The 21,664-nt window shown below is 39.0% G+C and overlaps 1 protein-coding gene across 1 annotated transcript in view; it reads left to right on the plus strand.

The window, feature by feature from the left end:
• The window catches only part of LOC5564678 (alpha-mannosidase 2), a 330,366-nt gene that overhangs the window by 154,474 nt on the left and 154,228 nt on the right, over window positions 1-21,664 (plus strand). Inside the window, exon 3 of the mRNA XM_021837318.1 lies at window positions 14,820-14,875. The gene's annotated coding sequence lies outside the window, so the exon portion shown is untranslated. The remainder of the gene's footprint in view (window positions 1-14,819; window positions 14,876-21,664) is intronic.

Consider the following 21,664-nt stretch of genomic DNA (forward strand, 5'->3'; position numbering starts at 1 on the left):
ACTGCTTTTCAACGTGCGATTGGAAAAATCACTCAAAAATATATGTTAAAATTTAAGTTATGTCTGATATTCTGTGAAAATTTCATTCCAATCGGTCCATAAATAACTGAGATATAGTTTATCAAAGTTGGTCATTTTGCATGAAAAATCAAAAGAGTTGCAGTTTTTTTTTCTCAGCGACGAATCACACCATCAACGAAAATAGCGCGAAAGCAATAACCAATCGCGTGCGAGTAGCGAACGGAGTGACGAAACAACCAAGCGAGAACCCCACCACCCGCCATCGGTGAAAGAAGCTCGAGCAAATAAAACCACTGGTTTTTCTGCTCCCAGCTCATTCACAAATCGAACGGCATAACGAACGGATCAAGCAGCGGAGCAGCAAAAAAGAGCGCGTGAAAGCCACAGCAGTGTGCGAGTAACGAACGGAACCAGAGAGCAATGAAGCGAAAGCAACAACTGAAAATCATTCAGTAGACGGATTAGTAGTCAGCGCCAACCGGCGACCTGTTGGAAAGTAACGCCAGCGAAATATACACCATCTGCCTCTCCTTACCATTCATATTCTTGTACTTGATGAATTCAATGAAATGGTTTGGTTTGGCGATGGAGCAAAGAGTTATTTAGGATGATTTTACTTAAAAAAGAGTTGTTGATAAATATTCCAATCAATAAGAGTTGTTTTGAAAAAGTTCACTTTAGCAGAATTTTCCTCGGAAAATTTCTGCTTTACCAAAGAGTTGTTAATGAAATTCCTGCAGCAAAGGGTCGAGTTTCTCCCCACGAATATTTCCAGCCAGGACCAGTCATGGCTCCCGCTCCCAAAATTCTCGAGTACGGAAATTGGAAAATGTATTAAAATTGCGACAGATTTTAAATACTGTTCAATAAACTGTTTCTTGACCAATTGTAATGAGCAACTATTGATCTGAATTGATTTTTCTACATGTTGTCTATTGCGTTAATCTGAGAAATAGGCTATATGAAATTGATGTCTTGGCAAGGGATGTACAAGATGAGCACTATGCTGTTATTTCATCCCGACGGCACTGCAGCAGCGTTCTCGGAACATCCTCAAATTGTCGTATTGTCGATTTTTCGTGATAAATCAGATATTGTATGATGCTACGAGATGAATTAAGAGATTATAGCAAGTATGTGGTAAGCACATTAAGAAATATTACTACACACTCAATATGTTCGGTAAAAATAACTGGGTTTTTGAACTACCGAAAAAGTCAGTAAACTAAAAATAAATGTCAGAAATCGAAAAACAGAGATTTTTCACTGAAATTTTGCTGAGAGCATTCTTGATATATCATATATTGATAAAAAATAAAACATGGTGAAATTTGCTTTTCAATTACGCGTGGCGACAGTTTTCACTTTACTGACTTTTTCGGTAGTTCCAAAACCCAGTAAAATTTTACCGACCCCAGTAATTTAATCTAAGTGTGTAGCTATACTGTGTTTATCACGAGAAGTCTTACTAGCTCGAAAGTGTAAATGAAATGAACCGAATCCTGTTGAGGGATTTTAATCCGAAGGTCATTCGTCCCTTAAATGAACCGAATCTGTCGAAGATAGTATGTTTTACATAATTTGAATTGCAGACGATGCTCCTCCCTTTCGTATTCTTCGCCTTCTTCTGATTGACCAATCTAGGATAAGGTACATGAAGTGGATCTCTTGGTTAGGGATTTACATATCTTGGAAAATTCACATGCGCGTTCGTATGGACAGTAAAATTATCAACATTATTTTAATAGCTTACAATAAATTAAAATCACGCATGTTTTGCTTTCGTGCAAATTTTAAATATTTCTGATCAATGTTCAATGTGTTCTGATTTATATACTATGACATTTGCAATAGACTAACATGTAGAAAAATTTCAGATCAACAGTTGCTCATTACAATTGGTCAGGAAACAGTTTATTGAACAGTATTTAAAATCTGTCGCAATTTTAATACATTTTCCAATTTCCATACTCGAGACTTTAGGAAGTGTTCCCCCATTATATGATAAATCAACGATGCTGTTAGAAATACCATACAATGCTGAGTAGTATGATGTTATTGAAGATTAACAGCTCGGCAGATTTCTAGCAGCGAGGTACTTCTCGCTGAGCAAGTTCGGAGGAGCTCTTACCAGCTCGAAAGCGGAATTGGAATGAAACTGAATCCAACGAAGGAAGTATGTTTTATAACCTCAGAATAGCAGATGATGCTCCTCCCTTTTGTGCTCTTCGCTTTCTGATCGACCAATCTGGGAAATGGGTATGTGCCAATAATATGTTGTTCTTAGAATTACTTGAAAATTGCGGAGAATGCTAATGCGTGAGAAATTGGTCGAACATGAATTGCTGGAAGGGTTGACATTAACTAAATATTCAATACGAGCTATTGATAATCAATAGTTTTCTTTATTATGAAGGTAAATTTCTGATCCATGGGTGCCAAAATTATTACAATTGTTCAATGAGAATCTCTTTTCAAAAGCATTCTTAATATGTCGCAATTTTGTTACATGTGATAATTTTGCTAATCAAAGTGTTCCCATAAAATATGGAACATCAAAGACGCTGTTGGAAATGCCACTCTATCTTACAATTGTTGTGGAATGTTGAGCACTCACCCCGACGGCACTGTAGCAGCGTCCGCGATTACAGTCTTAAAATGTTTAGTCATAAATTATTCATGACAAATGAAATTTTGTATGAAGCTGTGAAATTGATTTAGGAATATAAGAAGTCATATATAAAGTCGGAAATATTTCTCTTTTAACTCTTTTAACTCTAACTTCTAATTTGATGGCCCTGAAAAGAACCGATGGCTTTTTTAGCTTCGATGTTGTTACGGATAAATAACACTGCTCGGACCAGCAAAACTCAGGGGGCTTCTGGTATTTGCTCCTAACGGGATTGCTTCTTGACCACCAATGATTATTTTATCACGAGTCGAAATTTTGAAGCGCGGGTCAACAGCTCCTCGGCCGATGAAATTTGCGGCGGCGATGACGATTTCTGGGTGAACGCAAACAAGCGGTGAAGCACAAAGCGAGAATGACTCGCCCGACAGTGTTCACAGTTCGACCGCAAATTTTCCTGTGGACTGCTCTTCTTCTTCTTCTTCTTGGCGGAGGCAGCGGTGATGACTTTGGCTTCGGACGGCATCTTCTCTCGCTCGCTCGACAGTTTGATTTGAGCGAAGGAAGACAAACGGGGAGGTCCTTCGCTATCGATGTCTGTGCCTGAGAAGCACGCCCGGTTAGAGCAAGACGATCTGTTGCCTGCTGAGATGCGATCCTAGCGGAGAATGGAAAGCAAATGACGTCAATTTTTCTCTAGCACCCCTATTTATAAATTTGCTTGAAATCAACGTTCTCTTTTAAAACAGTTATTAAACTATTTGGACAGGTATGTGGGATTCAGTAAGTAAACGACATGACCCTTTGATGTCTTGTCTTTTAATTGAGGTGCCATTCAAGGAATTTCGTCAAACCAGCAAACAGTTATAAGAGTTCAAAATATTTCATGCCAACGTAAGGCTCTTGGTTTTGAAATTCCAATTTCACTCCTGTATAGAGAATTTTTATGTTACTTTCAAACTTTCAAACATAATCAAATGCAAACGCATTCAGTTCCCGATGGTTAGTGCCTGTGCTTTTACTGCTCATAAGTCGCAAGGTGGAACTTTCGTGTACGACTATGACAAAAGCCAGGATCAGCAATTGGTATATGTTGGTTTGTCGCGGGTTACTTCACTGCAAGGACTATTTTTGACAAACTCTTCCAATTTTTTTAAGTTCCTTTATGCCAAAGGCAGCAATTCTCCCAAGAGGGTTGACTTGAGGAATGAGCTGCAGCGCTTAGGCAATCATCGATTTGATACGAACTGCGTGAAATACTGGATCATAGCGGCCAAGCCTGCATATTGTATCAATGTACAGAGCCTAAATGCTCATGTAATGAGACTGCTACAGATCAAAGCACTGGACCGATTCTATCGATTCTCACGATCGAAGCACCCGAGCTATCAAACATCTAATCTACTGGAGGAGTTTGGCGAACTACAGCTGGAGCCAGAAACCGATCACCCAACCAAGCAACACAAGGAAGCAACGACCAAACAAACAAATTCAATCATCTGGCATTATTCCTGGAACACCGAACACTGATTCTCGGAACCACAGAACGACAAATGGTTCTTTTCAGGACTACCAAAATGAGTCCAAAAAGAGTTAACTTCTGAAAACTTCATCCGATCAATAACAACACAAAACTAATACACTTACAAATTCATACACATGACAAATCAAATTATTAATCATCGTAGTTCTACGTCAACCCCGCGGTAATGTAATAGACATTACCCACCCCAAATTTTTTTTTCCAAAATATTCATAGAAACCCCAAAAGGTAGTTTTGCCCCTATTTGTCAAATATCTTACTGGATATCTTTCAAAGGTTTCATCAACAATCCATAATGGAAGCAAAACAACAAGTAATATCAAAATGTAGTCAACTTTCCATAACTCGATATTGAAGGGACCATCCAGCTACGGAGGTGTCTACTTAAAGAACACGAAACAAGTCCAATTGCGATCCAAGGAACCATCGAGTTAACCATGAATACCAACTTTTATTATGATTCTCTAACTCGACATCGAGATACGGATCATTGAGTTAGGATGAGTTAACTGTACAACCACCCAGGAATTCTTCGAAAGGTTTGCCAAGATATATCTCCATAAATTCTTCTAGGAGTTCCACGAAACAATTCTCTTGATATTCCTGCAGTATTCTCCTGCTATTATTCCAAGGTTTTCTCCAGTTAAGGTTTTTGTTCTACAAATTCCCTTAGAAATCCTTAGAAATTCCGCTCTGATTTATGAGCCCCACTGTTTAAATAGAATATTTTCAAAATAAGTCAAAGTCAAAGTTCCTCAAAGGTTCTTCAAGCAATCAATCGAGGAAATCCTGAACAACATACTACAAAAAAAACAAAAAATCTTTCCATAGTTTGTCCAATGTATTGAATCTTTTTTTTTATACATATGAGGACTATTTCAACATATCTTTTAAATATTCGTTAAATAATTCGTCGTCTTCAGAAATTCGTCTACACATTCTTCATTTTTTTGTACATTTATTTTTGACTTTATTTAGACAGTCATTCTCTTAGAAATCATATTCGAATTTTTATATGAATCTTTTCTAAACATTTTTGGAGAATTTTTCACGAAAATCATTGTTTTTGTTCTGATAATATCCTAATAATTGCCCAAGAATTCTTGCTATGATTCCTCTAGAAACATGTTAAGTCACAGTTTCTTCTTCAAATATCGCATCTTGAAGTCTTCTAAGAAATACTTGACCCATTAAGGGATAAGAGTTAAGAATATTTGGAGAATTCAATAAAAATATATCCAGGATTTTATCGAGAGATCATCGCAAAGAGTATTTTCGTATAATAATTCGTCTTATAATAATGTACGTATTCTGTCACAAACTTGCCAGAAATTTTTCAAAAATGTGTTCAATGACTCTTCTGTAATACCTGTTTTTCATGAACATGAACTTTTAATGAACTTGATGGATCCGGATCCCACCGAAATAATTAGAACCTGACATAACTTAAACTAGACCACACAAAACTTGTGAGTTCTTCAAGAGGAAAAAAACGTACAAAATATCTTAACGCAATATTGTGTAGCATTTTACAAGACTTCAAGGGAAAAATATAAGAAAAAATATTTTTCAGCTTTTCGGTCAAGTTCTTCAACTTTTTACAGAAGTCTACTAATAAAATCTTGCACAGTACCATTGACTACCTTATCTGTTACTTTTTCAAGACATTGTCAAAATCACTCAGTTTTTCTATTATTTTAACTTTTTTTTATTGGATTTACGCTTCATTATTGTCCAAATTTTGGATATATGGATAATTTGGTGGACTGATAATTTTACTAAAATAGTAATTATTGTGCTTATTACATGCACTATACCACATCATTCTATGACGTCTGTAATGGCAGCTGGCTTAGCAGGGTCAGATCTTCACGGGCAAGGATGGAAAAAAATCGTCTCCAGCGCTCTTGCAGCAGCATGATTTGAAAACATCACCACGCGCGCATTGTACCGACATAAGGAGCATCCGATGCAATGTTTGTCGTGGGACAAAGGGTTTATCGGATGTTGTTACAAGTAGTGATCAACTTTAATCATGGCGCATTCGCGCTATTATTTTTCGTTAAAACCATGCCCGAATGATTTTAGAATCGCAAACACTATATCCGAATGGAAATCAACAGATAATAATTGAACAATCCTCAGAATGATAAAACTATGGCTCGCGAACACTTAATCGCTAGCCCACACGCAGAACGATGCATTAATCGTGGAACGTAGTTTGTTGTGATATCCTAACGACAAAAGGTTAATCGTTGTTGCTATGATCTCACATTTCCATTCTTGTTCACGGGACCTTTGTTCGATTGAATGAATGGGAAAATTCTGTTCTAAAGACACTTTGCCCATTGTTTTGTTCCAGTGATAAAACCAATTATGTTTTTCTTACATAGTCGCAGATAACTTGCCGATCTGGGAGCCCAGATAGCCGTAGTGGTAAACGCGCAGCTATTCAGCAAGACCAAGCTGAGGGTCGTGGGTTCGAATCCCATCGGTCGAGGATCTTTTCGGGTTGGAAATTTTCTCGACTTCCCAGGGCATAGAGTATCTTCGTACCTGCCACACGATATACACATGCAAAAATGGTCATTGGCATAGTAAGCTCTCAGTTAATAACTGTGAAAGTGCTCATAAGAACACTAAACTGAGAAGCAGGCTCTGTCCCAGTGGGGACGTAACGCCAGAAAGAAGAAGAAGCTTGCCAAATCATCAATTTATAAGTGAATTTCACGGTGCTCCCCTGACCGTTATTTTCAGAAAAAAAATCTCCATCAAATCTGTGCTCACCAGGGCCCGTTTTGAAGTTAGGCCCTTTTGATTGTATCGATCCAAAAATTCAAAGGAAATCTGAGCTATTGGAACGGGTTTTCATTGGCCGTTGTTATCAGAGAAAATACACCGTCAATATTCATATATATTATATATTATTTGATTATTTGTAACTTATGAGTGAAGTATTGGAACGGGTTGTATGAGAAGCATTACAGCATTATTAATATATTTTGCTCGAGTTTAGTTAAACTTCTATGCAGTGCATTGAAATTTCAGCAAACATTACCATAATTTTACACGATTTGCATATGATGACGATCAGCACCGCGCGTGAGCTTCGCTGCAGCTGTCAGCCATGTTTGAAAGTGTGTAGGAAAACAAAAAAAAACAGTTTTGGAAGTGTTTTCTAAATTTATGTTGTATTTTGGTGGTTTTAAATAAAAATTCAATAGTTCAACAGAGTGTGGCAGTGGATTTATCAGCTGAGCATATACGGAGCGCAGGAGACGCATAGGTTCAGTGCGAATGGAGCTGTTATGCATCTGCCTCCCGGATAGCGCATCGGAAACATTTAGTTCCTAAGACATCGATGGTCAATTAAAAGATTCAATGAATAAAATTATGAGTTAAACACGACGTATTTCTGCTTTACTTATGAAAGAATTTCAAAATACGAATGATATGGTTGTCCTCAGGTACGTAACAAATAAGCATCGGCTGTTCCACTTTGTTTTCCCCGTTGGTTGATTGTTTTTCGTTTCGGACATCATAACCCAGACACAATGACACATCGTCATGTAAATTTACACGAAGATTAAAACTCACATTCACAATCAAATCAAAACTTGTAAATTTAAACGTAGGCAGAATTTTATGCTATTCTTGGCATTCCCTTCATGTGCATTAGAAATAGTTGAAATTTACATGCATTTTTAATACTGTGTACGCTTTTTTGGAGGTGTAACCATAAAAAACACTTATTTAAAATAGATTAATTATGTATTCTAAAACAGTCCATGTTTCCAGTTCAGTTCAAAAACTTTCAATGAAACATTAACCACAAAAGTATTTCGCAATTAACAGATTTTCCATAAGCTCAAGCGTCATAAGGCATTACGGAGCCGATTTCATCGTGTAACAAAATTAGTTTTTTTAGCACAATATTTTGTTGAGTTGGTATCGAAAAGTAAGTATACGCCAAAGAATACTTTCAGGCTTGAGTTTTATGTTATAGACTTGGTTAAGTTTGTATTGCATGGAAGAAAATGAAATTAACGACGTAGAATGCAGTGATACAAATCAATAGAAAATAATGCAAAGTATAGAACATTCATATATTTTTTTGTTTAATTGAACTCAAAATTTTAGCACCTACACAGCTTAATTTTACATTTCATTACTTTCATAACAAAAACAGCTTAATTTTAGAATGTTCGTCTTTGTCAGCTTGGAAAAGTTTGTGTAGCTCCTAAAGTATGTTTTTTTTTCGTTTGCCTTCACTGGTAATAGCAGCTAGTGAGTTTTAAATTCATAGGCAAAGTATGTGACCAAATAAAATGAAAGTTTACAGAGAAATCTTCAGTTTGTGTAGGATTCACACCAAGTTATAGTACCATACCATGCCATCTGGTAATTTACAGGACTACAAAACAATTTTCTATTTTCCGGCCACCAAAACTAGAAATTACACATTATCTATGAACAACTCTGTATTTACCATATTTTATAATCCTTTTTAATACTATTCCTTTAACCCAGAATTCCATTACCACTAATACCATAAATTTGATGACCATAACATCGAGTGCTAGTTCCTAGAATGACATGACCTCGAATTCCATTATCACGGGGCAATGTCATTCTATGTAACTATATATTCGAGGCAATAGCAATCAGCGTAATGGTGCGTCCAGGGTGATGGAATTCAGGCCAATGCATTCGGAAAAGGAAATTTGGGGTTATTGGGTAGAATCTTCGTAAGACAGTTTTGATGTGAGTATTGACTTTAAAAATTACATGTAAAACTGACCTCTGCAATTATTATGAAATAAAATAAAAATGGATGTTGCTTACTCTTCTTAGGCACATTCCAAGTATTGAGGGTTCCTCTTCATGAGTTAGCTCGAGATTCATACAATTCTTTCATTATTTTGTTTATCCAGGGCTCTTACGTGTTGGTGTGATCGAAAAGAACGGAAACCCTTAGCTAAATGCAATAATGTATGCTATACAGTAATTGATGTTTAAGTTCTGAGGCAGTACAAAGTTTACTGGAACATCCGAGGAGGCAGCAAGTTATATTATATATAATTATATTTTATAAGGAATAATAATAACAATAATAGTAAAAAATTATCTCCGTAATGCCTTATAGCGCTTGAGCCTATAGAAAATCAGGTAATTGTGAAAGTCTTTTGCAGTATGTAAGTGCAATATTGCATTGAAAACATTTGAACATGGTTAACTGTTTTGGAATGCATAATTAATCCATTTAAAATTAGTGTTTTTATATCGTTACACCTCCAAAAGGGCGTAACTCAAAATTTCATCAATCTTCTCATTCAAAACTCCACTCATAAGCTACAAATAACCAAATAAGCAAACTTTGAATAAAATATTGATGATATATTTCTTCTGATAATCACGGCCAATTAAACCCCGTTTAAATAGCCCAGACATCCAGCATAGCTATAGAAAACGATTGGTGAGCATAGATTTGATGGAGATTTTTTTCTGATAATAACGGTCAGGAGAGCACCGTGCGAATTTATCTTCAAAAACTTATTTAAACTTACACTGTACATCCTCCTGCATGGTAAAATTATTGATTCGGAATTTATCTTATGACCAACCTTCTGACTGTGTCAGATATTCAACGTTATTGTGCACAATTCCGTCATGACTTTCTCGATCAACTTTGATAACTTTTGCAAATATGTATCAATCTTCAAGAAATTTTTACCACTGTTATTCCTGATCCAAAGGCTGTAATAAGTTTCTCGCTATGCCAATTAGAAGCACCACAGTATTTAAAAGGTAGCACCCAAATACTAAGTGGAACAGACAGAATGATCAAAGCGACGTTGTTGCGAGTGATGTGCATAGTTCGAGTATTAGGGACACTCTCAAGCCCGGAATTAATATCAATCGTGTCTGGTTCTCCTAGGTCAAGCATAGATTATCAACAGATGAGCTCATTTCATGCTTATGTTAACACATTTTCATCGTGGTAGCGTTATATAATTTTAAAGAAAAACTTTGGATGGTTTGTCACTAGAGGTGTCGGCACAAACCCTTGTTCTTGTGTTCCTTCCTCCTTCCTTTCTGGCATTACGTCCCCACTGGGACAGAGCCTGCTTCTCAGCTTAGTGTTCTTATGAGCACTTCCACAGTTATTAACTGAGAGCTTACTGTGCCAATGACCATTTTTGCATGCGTATATCGTGTGGCAGGTACGAAGATACTCTATGCCCTGGGAAGTCGAGAAAATTTCCAACCCGAAAAGATCCTCGACCGGTGGGATTCGAACCCACGACCCTCAGCTTGGTCTTGCTGAATAGCTGCGCGTTTACCGCTACGGCTATCTGGGCCCCTTGTTCTTGTGTTATACAATTTCAATAAACACATATCTTGCTTTTTCGTCATCACTCAAAAACCTTTATATCGTTCGATATAATGAATGTCGATTAGTTTTAAGTGAGAGATGTAATTTTCGTCCTTATCCATCGTATCACCGACCAAAGGTGACTTCCAGATCTTTTTCCTTCCTCACTAATTAATACCTTTCCCGTGATAATCGTGTAAACGCAGATGTATTCTCGGTCCCTAGAAGCAACAATCATTCCTTTCCCATCCCAACTAACTGTAAGGACTTTGCCGGCACCGTTATTGATCAATAATATGAGATCTGCTAAGATGTGCGCTCCGAGAATTATCCGTTAATTATTTATTTGGATAAAAGTGCAATTCTTATCTGTTCCGAGCAATCACGAAGTAGCAACCATTGCCATGTACTGTCAGTGTATGCTATGCTCTGCTATGCCAACATGAACTTTTAATGAACTTGATTCATGTCATTGGCTACTTCAAATATATTTTTTTGATTCTAAAGCTAATGGTCAAGAAATTATCTAAAGTGAGCTTCATTTGAATTGACATTTCACTTCAACTGCGTACTGCGATCAAAGAAAAATGCATTTCTTGAGCATTTCTTGCAAGAAATTTCCCACGCATCGAGATAGACGATTACTTATCTGTTGAAGTGTATACTTCGCTTAAATGATTGTCTGATATTATTGTCTGACATTCGCCGTCTCGGTTTTATCACGCTAATTTTTCTTCAAAATCTGTTATCTGGAACTTTCCTACACCTTCCAAATGGAATGCTTTTATATTGTAGCAAGCAAAATGAGACAAAAGATTTTGCGTCGCCTGTTCCGTTACCAGGCTGAAAAAACAGATGGCTTAAGCACCACCTCCGAAGAGGACCGTCTGTCGGTCTTTGTTTTCCCGACAAGTAACCTAACCTCAGAGCGAGTTTATTTTATAAGAGTCTGAATAGCCACACAGGAAACGATATAGAAAACTCAAATGGTATGGTGGATGGAAATTTCTCAGATGCAGGATGATTGAGGGCATATCGCGCCAGCTAATGAAGGAAACGATTTTAGGTGCGAAATACTTTATTATAAACTCTTTTTAAATCATGATCAGAAAGACAAACATGTTTTCCATCAAATAGTAAAAACAGCCATCCATTTTCATTTTTCTTAAGTAACATATCAATTTGCAAAAACAATCATACTAATCGGCATTTTTATTTTTTGCGGGATAACACGAGCCACCTGAAAATCGACGTTAGCTGTGCTGTAAACGTACGCACACATTTGAGGGAATTAATTGTGAATTGAGGTTTTTGCAGAACTATTGGAAATATATTTTGTTTATATTTTTCTGGAACATATTTTATTTTCCGTGTTACTTATGAAAAAGTCGATGTGAAATTATTTTAATTCCACCAGGCTCTTTTTGTGTGATAGGTTGATTGTAGAAAAATACAAAATTTACAATTTTTTGTACAAAACCTTCAATTAGACCCAGGCATTTGTTGGTTATTAAAAACACAATTTTCCAAGCGTTTTTTTAAACACAAAAATGATTCGAATGTCGTTTAAAACTTTCTGAATATATGTGTTATGGCCCAAGGTTTAGGCCAAAAATAAAATCATTTTGATTTCCAAGCTAAGAATAAATACACAAAATTCTAAAAGGTACCCAGTCTAAAGGCGGGATTGGGTATTAGAGGATTAATAGACCTCAAGGTACTTCTTGGCACGAAACAGGAAGCGATAAAACTGAAACGACACTGTACTTTTCAATGCATATCGATTTCAGTTTTAAATACCAAAATTTTCTCTGATTGAATTTTTTTATGTTTATTGGGCCCTGATAAAATTGCGGATTTAATTCTATGACAAAAATATCATTGAAAAATCTTCAGCGACCTGTTAGGGAATTTCTGTAGAAATGCTTTAAAGAACTTTGAGGGAAAGTTGCAAGTCTAAAAAGACTTCCAGGACAAATCTTTGGAAAAGATCAATATATAAACTTGGTTAGAATTTTTTGGGGACTTTCTGGCAAAAAGTAACCCGCTGTTCATATATTTCAAAAGAGTTTCCAAAACTATTAATTAGAAAATTGTAGGATAAATTACTAATGGAATTATGGTGATCTCAACGCGAGGGTTGAATTTTTCATGTAACTCCTGGTGTTTGTTCTGGAAAAAAAAATCAAGAAGCTAACGAGAAAACGCTTAAACAATCCTAATTGGTGTTCTAAGAGATTTAATAATTCTTGTTTTATAATTATTCTTGGATGCATTTCAATAAGATTATTCAATTATAATTCAAAGAAATTCCTCATGAAAAATTTTCAATGAGGATTTATTGGTAGAATACAGTAGATAATTCTTGCTAAAATCCCAGAACAATTATCAGGAATAATGCCTGGGAATCAGTTTGAAGTCGTTCTTCACTCCCCTTATGGAAAACCTGACTTCGCCAATGGTCACACGTACATAGCTTCGTATCTTCATTACATATTCCTTCTGTTCTGTACGACACGCCGTCGTCACAACGTCCTTTACAACATTACGACGTAATGATGAAGATGTCGATGACAACAACTGGACTTGCACGTACATTCCAGCAAGCTACACTGGAAGATAACAGCACCGCATTCCAAATGGGTCATTTGAAAATTTATTATGTGGATTTCAATCAGAATAATTTTAATTCGCCTTCATTACTGATGGAATATGAATGTAAGTGTATCAGAGAAAAAACTAAGTAAGCATTAACATCTTTTCGAAACGGAGTACTTTTTTCTTCCAGTGCATCGGTGGAATAATAAATGCTCGAGAAAATAACATCGTCAAAAGTTTAGAAAACTTATTGCTAAGGCATGCAATCTGCTGGAGAGTCTGCCTCCGTGCCAGTGTCTGTGACTTTCGGTGTGCATGTTTATAGCCATATACCTTCGACGGGTTGTTCAAGGCAGTACCGTAAAGTTTTGTTCTTCTGAAACGATGGGCGGATTAGCAGGAACTGGGCTGAAGTTTTCCGTCTCCAACCGCAGGAGAAATACTTAGTTGTTTCGGTTTACGGACAGAACAACCACAACTTACGTCATGAGTGCCGTCACCGGAGAATGAAGTTTTGCTGCCTGTGTCTAGTAAAGTTTAAATATGGTATGTTGGCATTTATTTGATTGGGACTTTCAATGCCAAGTATATATACTATAATATACGTCATGTTCAATTGTTGCTTTGACATAAAACCGGATACACACCATCGATGCTGGACCGGGGTGAGACATTTCTCATAAGGACATTTGGCATAATGGCATAATGGAAGTTTTTTCCTCTGAATGTGTTTTCTCTCGACTGAATAATGATTATATCCATTCCAAGCCTTCCTGATTCTTAATCCATCTGCCTACGACAGATGCTATAATTCCCAGACCACGAAGCAATTCAAAGGCAGCCAGCTATAATGATATCCTCCGTACTTCACCATTGTAATTGTCACTTCTTAGAACACAATTTTAATGAAACTTCCAACTGTGGCATCACTCTTCCGTTCGCTCTCGTCCCTCAGTTTTCAGACAATAAACCCGTTCAAGCACCTAGATCCAGGGAGATGGATACTACCATTTCAAATCCAGGCGAAATAAAGAAAAACCTCCCAAGAATAATTATCTCCTCGCTGTCGTCTTGACTCAATACAATCTCTAGCTCTAGTTTCTTTCAGAATTGTCCTTGTGACTTGATTATCTCGGAATGTCCGCCACTCCTCACTCCCCCAAAGCCCCATTCGCACCCTGTGTCCCACCAAACCATCGCCAGACATAAACGTAAATTTTCATTTAGGAGATACACTCTCGTGCAAAAGTTGGGTTCACCCCAAAAAATAACATACAAAATTGTTGTCTATATCTCTGGAATTAAACGTCTAATTGAAATTCTTTATGTTTCATCAGAAAGGCAATGAAGTAATCTAACAAGTAAACAAGAAAACATTTTTTTAATTTTGTTTACTTGTTTATTATTTGAAACCGTGAAAAATGACAAAAATGTCGTTCATTTTTCACGATGACCTCAAACTTTTGCACGGCAGTGTACTTTACAGCCGAGAAAATCCTAGCCTAGAGTGCTCAGCCTGACAAAATTAATTCAAATTAACAGCACTCCCATTTCCATTAGAAAACCGTTAAAGAAATAGTCCCACATTGCCATCGCAAGTCTCGGAAAACTAACGCAACCTTTCCGTTTTATCTCCCGTTCTCTATTTTCAGAACACTTGAACGTGGCCAGCAGCAGCAGCTTAGACGTCGCCATCATCTATTCGAAGGTAAATTGCCACCAGCGCCACAATAATTCGCAAAAATAGCACCCAACACTAGAATTCCGTCTCAGGACGGAGATCTCACATTCATTGACGTCACACAATGGTAAATTGCAGCCGCTTGGGATTGCATCCCGCCGCTTTCCTTCCGCCTATCACAACCCAGCTGACCTTTTTTCCGCATAATGATAAATATTGCTCGCATATTCATCAGCCCTACGAGACACAGTGTTTTGGGTCGTTGATTTCACAATCAAAATAGAATAACTTCAAAAGTACTGAATTTGGATATCTGGCGTTTTCGAAGCGTTTTTTTTTTTTGTATAAAGAAGCGCTCATTCGATATGATGAGCTTGATGATCAATCCACTTAAGGGGGCAGGATCCGTCATTGATTTCAAAATTTTCAAAAGCAGTTTTTTCGTTCAAAATTAAGAAAAATTACAGAAAAATGTGTTTACTGTATTCTATTTTCCAACCGAAATAAAGTGAACACATTTCCATGGAATGATTTTTAGTTTTGAACAGAAAAACTGCTTTTGAAGTTTCGATGATGACGATGATTACGATGACGGAGCGTTGAACGTTAAAAGTAGCACGGCATAGCATAGCATAGACTGACTGTACATGTATTGCATTTTGATCCAAATGAATAAGGGATGAAAATTTCCGCTTATTCTCGAAGTGTACATTTTAGCAGAACTCTTACTATTAGCGACGCCGGCCAAGTCCTTGTAGTCAATTAAGATTTGCTTCTAGTAACCGCCGAGAATACCTCTGCATCTCAATAATCATCACAGGAAGGGTATTTAATACTGAGGGATGAAAAAGATCTGGGAATCACCTTTGGTTCGTGATGCGATCCGTGGATAAGGAGAGAAAATACGACTCTTATCTGAAACTAGTTTTGCATTTTCGTCTCGCGGTGAAATGATATTTTAAGAAGATTAAGAAATACGTCGACATTCATAATGTCGAACTTTTCGAAGGTTACTTTTAGTAATTATTAAAGAAAAAAGATATATGTACGTTAAAATTATATAAAACAGGACTAAGGGTTTCTTGACACTTTAAGTAACGAACCATCTATAATATGTTTGAAAATTACAAAAACCTAACGTTGTTACGATATAAATCTGTTATCATGAGCATGGAACGACCTCACCAGTTGGTAATCCATCATCGACTGAACACGAATATCTTTACGTACTCGCACAACGCGAACTGGACACGGTTGATCTCTACTCACTGCCCAGCAAACACGTAAACCGAGATAAATAATCTATTTTTTTTTAAATTTTGAAACAATGAGGCCATTTGGATTGCAACAAAATTGTGTCAGAATTATTTCAAAATTCGTTACAAATAACAAATTTTGGTTCAGTTTTGCTAAAAACAATCTGAGTAGGTGGAAGAAACTACAACACGATTTAAACAAAATCTGTTGCGAGCATGACTATGGATAACCACTTCGTAGTTGCACTCCGTGATTGACCAGTATAATCTAAGTTGCACGGAGATTTGAAGAATGAGGCTTTAAAAGAGCTAACCATTCTCAATGTGCACAAATCGATACGGCGCCGGCCACGCCCAATGCGGTCAGCGGGGAAGGGAAGGAATGTTAGTTTAGACAACCATTGCACACTGGGCCAGAAGCAGAATTTATCCAGACAAAACCTCTAGCGCTTCAAAAGTGCATTTTTTCGGATTGGTGTCAAAGGAGACTTATCTTGAATTTGTTTGTTCTTCAATTTGATGATAAAAGTTAGTAGGAAATTTCGCCGCATAGGTGGCGCTGCGACTCAATTTTTTTTGTTTTGTGTCCTAGAGCTTTCGCGTCTTTGGCAATGTTTTAGAACGTGTAAAAATACGACAAGTTGTCGAAGACATCAATGTGCTAGGACTTCAAATTATAAATTTTCATTTATTCATTTATTTAGTTAACATCTACACAGATAACACTGAACCAACAATTTCACGCCACAATACTTGGTTCGTAGCCGCAACTCACCATCCTCGGTTCTGCCCCACGCTCGCCAAATCGATACGCACTTGATCCGCCCACCTAGCTCGCTGAGCTCCACGCCTTCTTGTTCCAACCGGAACCGAAGCGAATACCATCTTTGCAGGGTTGCTGTCCGGCATTCTTACAACATGCCCTGCCCATCGTATCCTTCCAGCTTTGGCCACCTTTTGGATACTGGGTTCGCCGTAGAGTTGGGCGAGCTCGTGGTTCATCCTTCGCCGCCACACACCGTTCTCCTGCACACCGCCGAAGATCGTCCTAAGCACCCGACGTTCGAAGACTCCAAGTGCTTGCAGGTCCTCCTCGAGCATCGTCCACGTTTCATGCCCGTAGAGGACTACCGGCCTTATGAGCGTTTTGTACATGGTACATTTGGTGCGGGCGTGAATCTTTTTTGACCGCAGCTTCTTCTGGAGGCCACAGTAGGCCCGACTTCCACTGATGATGCGCCTCCGTATTTCACGGCTAACGTTGTTGTCAGCCGTCAGCAAGGATCCAAGGTAGACGAACTCGTCGACCACCTCGAACGTATCCCCGTCTATCGTAACACTGCTACCTAGGCGAGCCCTGTCGCGCTCGGCCCCACCAGCTAGCATGTACTTTGTCTTGGCCGCATTCACCACCAGTCCAACTTTTGCTGCCTCGCGTTTCAGGCGGGTGTACAGGTCTGCCACCTTTTCAAATGTTCGGCCGACGATGTCCATATCATCCGTGAAGCAAACAAATTGACTGGATCTAGTAAAAATCGTACCCCGGCTGTTAAGCCCGGCTCTCCGCATAACACCTTCTAGCGCAATATTGAACAACAGGCACGAAAGTCCATCACCTTGTCGTAGTCCCCGGTGGGATCCAAACGAACTGGAGTGTTCGCCTGAAACCTTCACATAATTTTGCACACCTTCCATCGTCGCTCTTATCAGTCTCGTGAGCTTCCCGGGAAAGCTGTGCTCGTCCATGATTTTCCATAGCTCTACGCGGTCGATACTGTCGTATGCCGCCTTGAAATCGATGAAAAGGTGATGCGTTGGGACCTGGTATTCACGAAATTTTTGGAGGATTTGCCGTACAGTAAAGATCTGGTCCGTTGTCGATAGGCCGTCAACGAAGCCGGCTTAATAACTTCCCACAAACTCGTTTACTACGGGTGAAAAACGACGGAAGATGATCTGGGATAATACTTTGTAGGCCGCATTTAGAATGGTGATCGCTCGAAAGTTCTCGCAATCTAACTTGTCGCCTTTCTTGTATATGGGGCAGATTACCCCTTCCTTCCACTCCTCCGGTAGCTGTTCTGTTTCCCAGATTGTGCCTATCAGCCGGTGCAGACAAATGGCCAGCCTCTCCGGACCCATCTTTATGAGTTCAGCTCCGATACCGTCCTTACCAGCAGCTTTATTGTTCTTGAGCTGGTGAATGGCATCCTTAACCTCGCTCAAATTGGGGGCTGGTTGGTTTCCATCTTCCGCAGTACTGACGAAGGCATTTCCTCCGTTGTCCCGTTCTTCATTGCCTGTGCTCTCACCACCATTCAGGTGCTCGTCGAAGTGCTGCTTCCACCTTTCGATCACCTCACGCTCGTCCGTCAGAATGCTCCCATCCTTATCCCTGCACATCACGGCTCGCGGCACGAAGCCGTTACGGGATGCGTTGAGCTTCTGATAACCCTTACGCGTTTCATGAGACCGGCACAGCTGTTCCATCTCCTCGCACTCCATCTCCTCCAGGCGGCGTTTTTTCTCCCGAAAGAGGCGGGTCTGCTGTTGCCGTTTCCGTTTATAGCGTTCCACGTTCTGCCGGGTCCCTTGCTGCAGCATGACCGCCCGCGCTGCATTCTTCTCCTTCAAAACCTCCTAACACTCCTCGTCGAACCAATCGTTCCGTCGACTCCGTCCCACGTACCCGACGTTGCTCTCAGCTGCATCGTTGATGGCTGCTTTTACTGTTCTCCAGCAGTCCTCAAGAGGGGCTTCGTCCAGCTCACCCTCTTCCGGTAATGCAGCATCGAGTTGCTGCGTGTATGCCGCTGCGACATCCGGTTGCTTGAGCCGCTCTAGGTTATACCGGGGCGGCCGTCGGTACCGTACGTTGTTAACGACGGAGAGTTTTGGGAGCAGTTTGACCATCACCAGATAGTGGTCGGAGTGGATGTTAGCGCCACGATAGGTCCTGACGTCGATAATGTCGGAGAAGTGCCGACCATCAATCAGAACGTGGTCAGTTTGTGATTATGTCTGCTGTGGTGATCTCCAGGTGTATCGGTACGGAAGGCTGTGCTGGAAGTAGGTGCTACGAATGGCCATATTTTTGGAGGCGGCAAAATCAATTAGTCGTAGGCCGTTTTCGTTCGTCAGCCGGTGGGCGCTGAACTTTCCAATCGTCGGTCTGAATTCCTCCTCCTGGCCAACCTGAGCGTTTAGATCTCCTATGATGATTTTGACGTCGTGGCTTGGGCAGCTGTCGTACTCGCGTTCGAGCTGCGCGTAAAAAGCGTCTTTATCATCATCAGTGCTTCCAGAGTGAGGGCTGTGCACGTTTATTATGCTGAAGTTGAAGAAACGGCCTTTGATCCTCAACTTGCACATTCTCTCATTGATCGGCCACCACCCGATCACGCGCCTCTGCATATCACCCATCACTATAAAAGCTGTTCCCAGCTCATGTGTATTGCCGCCGCTCTGGTAGATGGTATGGTTACCTCTAAACGTTCGCACCATTGATCCCTTCCAACACACTTCCTGCAACGCTACGATGCCGAATCCACGGTCCTTCAGCACGTCAGCGAGTATGCGTGTGCTCCCGATGAAGTTGAGAGATTTACAGTTCCACGTACAGAGCTTCCAATCGCTAGTCCCTTTACGTCGCTGTGATCTTCGCCGATTGTCCCGGTTCGTATTCTCTCGTTGATTATTCGTTGCTTGATTTTTTTACGGCTGGCTTGCAGGGTCTGACACCAACCCCCTAGATTTCCGGAGGACCATTCCCCCTAAATGTTCGGAGGACCATAGTGCACAGTTTAGCTTAGAGTCCTTCTCTGGCACTCGGACGATGATCAGCCGCCCCTGACATGGGGAACAGACGCTGTTGTGAGCCGCTCCTAACATGGAGTACAGACGCTCAAGGTTTGCAGAAGCAAAAGCTAACAAATCTTAACTGACGCAATGTGTCAAAAATTTTGTAGTATTATTATTTAAATAAGTGCATTATATTTATATGAAGAGATGGTTATTTTGAATTTAAATATCTCAAATATATCAAAATATACATCTGGCAAACTTTGGCATTTGGTAGATGAAATATAGCGTATTTGGGAACATTAATAAGTTTTGCATAAACTTGCAACTTTTTGAGTAAAGTTATGTTAAAAATTATGATATTTTTACTATAATTTGTTCAAAAATTCAAATATTTATATAAAAATAAGATTTTTTTTCATACTGTGCATGCATGTTATCGAAATTAAGCGATGCATGGTTTTAAAATGAACCATTTTACGATTTTGAAGTACAAAGTAGAAAAAACGTAAAATTTAAGTGATTTACACATATTTTACCATAACTTTGTTATTTGAAGTCCTAGAATTTTGCTGTCTTCAAAAACTTGTCGTATTTTTACACGTTCTAAAACATTGCCGAATATGCGAAAGCTCTAGGACGCAAAACAAAAAGGTTTGCGTCGCAGCGCCCCCTATGCGGCAAAATTTCCAACTAACTTTTGTCATCAAATTGAAGAACAAACAAATTCAAGATAAGTCTCCTTTGACACCAGCCCGAAAAAATGCACTCCTAAAGCGCTAGAAGTTTTGTCTGGCTAAATTCTGCTCCTGGCCCAGTGTGCATTCTATCAATTGTTTTAGCAACGCAACTAATTAGAGATATTGGTCGGAAGCTATTGGATTAACAAGTGTTTTCGCTAGATTTTGAAATCTGAATTATGATAGTCGCTTCCCAAACAGAAGGAATATTCCCACTTTCCCAAATACGATTAAAGGGCTTTAGTAGAACCATTTTTCTATAAAATGAGAGATGTTTTATCATTAGATTCCCAATATTATCGGCTTCAACTGATGTTCCATTCGCGCTTTCTAAAGTTTGCAACAATTCGTGATCAGAAAATTTCTAATCTATCGGGGGTCCATCCGACAAAAATGAAAGGTAGGCTTCTTCTCGTGCTTGCTTTTTTAAAGAAAATCTTCTGGGTATGCTTCCGTAGAACAAGTGCCTGCAAAGTCGCCAAGTAATCCGCTACAACGGCGTCTTTGGATCGTTGTTGTATTCTCCATCAATAGTGAGACCTGGGACTCTACTTCGTCGTTTCCCGGATAACTTGTTGAAACTTTGCCACAATTGTGAGGTGCTGGATTTCTCTGTGAAAATTTCTCGAAAACTAGACCACGACTTCTTTTTTGCTTCTTAGATCAACTTTCTTTCTTCATGTTTAATTGCATTGAAATGTTGCTTCGCTTCTTCTTTATCTGGATCATCATGTTTGAGCCTCCTGAGAAAGTATTCGATATCAGGGTATGAAAATCCTTTATACTCTAAATACAATTGGTCATGATTTTAACGAAAACTTGGGAAGCATTCTCGAAAAAACAAACGATGATCTCAGCCTAGAATACTGCCGCATCCACGACATAAATCTCGCATTGAGTCAGTAACGGCAGAATTTTGGGCAGGATTTTTGTTGAACCTTGAATTCTTCAGACCTTAGAACAGGCTTTGAAAATTAATCTTGACCGAAATTCTGCCGGAATCCTAGAAACAATTCATG

Source organism: Aedes aegypti, chromosome 1, assembly GCF_002204515.2.
Source record: "Aedes aegypti strain LVP_AGWG chromosome 1, AaegL5.0 Primary Assembly, whole genome shotgun sequence".
Lineage (NCBI taxonomy): Eukaryota > Metazoa > Arthropoda > Insecta > Diptera > Culicidae > Aedes > Aedes aegypti.